The sequence below is a fragment of the Mus pahari genome, chromosome 2 (assembly GCF_900095145.1).
Source record: "Mus pahari chromosome 2, PAHARI_EIJ_v1.1, whole genome shotgun sequence".
Lineage (NCBI taxonomy): Eukaryota > Metazoa > Chordata > Mammalia > Rodentia > Muridae > Mus > Mus pahari.
The window spans coordinates 55,940,901-55,941,186 of record NC_034591.1 but is presented as its reverse complement, the minus strand read 5'-3'; positions in this window follow the sequence as shown (position 1 = coordinate 55,941,186).

Below are 286 nucleotides of genomic sequence, written 5' to 3'. Positions count from 1 at the left end.
ATCGTTATGAAGAGATGCCCCTTGGTCTTGCAAACTTTATATGGCCCATATAGGGGAATGCCAGGGCCAAGAAGTGGGAGTGGGTGGGCAGGGGAGCAGGGTGGGGGGAGGGTATAGGGGACATTCGGGATAGCATTTGAAATGTAAATGAAGAAAATATCTAATAAATTAAAAAACAGTATCCAAATGAACAACACACACCCCCAAAAAATCAAGAACTGGACATTAGGTGTGCTCATAATTAAGTGTCACTGTTCAATGTTTGAAAATATATTTCCCTGCTTAC